Genomic DNA, 1,307 nt, shown 5'->3' on the forward strand with positions numbered 1-1,307 from the left:
GCGCCAACGAGCCAGCTGCGGAACGCGACGACCATAGAGTATAGTTGGCGACGACGCTCGAGCCAATGCTGATGATAGTTTCGTGAAACGCGCGCGGGAGCAGTGGCATGAGTGCGTGCTGAGCACGAGTACGAGCGCTAACCGAGGGCGCCAACGAGCCAGCTGCGGAAGGCGACGACCATAGAGTATAGTTGGCGACGACGCTCGAGCCAATGCTGATGAGTTTCGTGAAACGCGCGCGGGAGCAGTGGCATGAGTGCGTGCTGAGCACGAGTACGAGCGCTAACCGAGGGCGCCAACGAGCCAGCTGCGGAAGGCGACGACCATAGAGTATAGTTGGCGACGACGCTCGAGCCAATGCTGATGATAGTTTCGTGAAACGCGCGCGGGAGCAGTGGCATGAGTGCGTGCTGAGCACGAGTACGAGCGCTAACCGAGGGCGCCAACGAGCCAGCTGCGGAACGCGACGACCATAGAGTATAGTTGGCGACGACGCTCGAGCCAATGCTGATGATAGTTTCGTGAAACGCGCGCGGGAGCAGTGGCACGAGCGCGTGCAGAACACGAGTACGAGCGCTAACCGAGGGCGCCAACGAGCCAGCTGCGGAAGGCGACGACCATAGAGTATAGTTGGCGACGACGCTCGAGCCAATGCTGATGATAGTTTCGTGAAACGCGCGCGGGAGCAGTGGCATGAGTGCGTGCTGAGCACGAGTACGAGCGCTAACCGAGGGCGCCAACGAGCCAGCTGCGGAACGCGACGACCATAGAGTATAGTTGGCGACGACGCTCGAGCCAATGCTGATGATAGTTTCGTGAAACGCGCGCGGGAGCAGTGGCACGAGCGCGTGCAGAACACGAGTACGAGCGCTAACCGAGGGCGCCACCGGCCAGCTGCGGAAGGCGACGACCATAGAGTATAGTTGGCGACGACGCTCGAGCCAATGCTGATGATAGTTTCGTGAAACGCGCGCGGGAGCAGTGGCACGAGCGCGTGCAGAACACGAATACGAGCGCTAACCGAGGGCGCCAACGAGCCAGCTGCGGAACGCGACGACCATAGAGTATAGTTGGCGACGACGCTCGAGCCAATGCTGATGATTGTTTCGTGAAACGCGCGCGGGAGCAGTGGCACGAGCGCGTGCAGAACACGAGTACGAGCGCTAACCGAGGGCGCCAACGAGCCAGCTGCGGAAGGCGACGACCATAGAGTATAGTTGGCGACGACGCTCGAGCCAATGCTGATGATAGTTTCGTGAAACGCGCGCGGGAGCAGTGGCACGAGCGCGTGCAGAACACGAGTACGA

The sequence above is a fragment of the Dermacentor silvarum genome, chromosome 10 (assembly GCF_013339745.2).
Source record: "Dermacentor silvarum isolate Dsil-2018 chromosome 10, BIME_Dsil_1.4, whole genome shotgun sequence".
NCBI lineage: Eukaryota > Metazoa > Arthropoda > Arachnida > Ixodida > Ixodidae > Dermacentor > Dermacentor silvarum.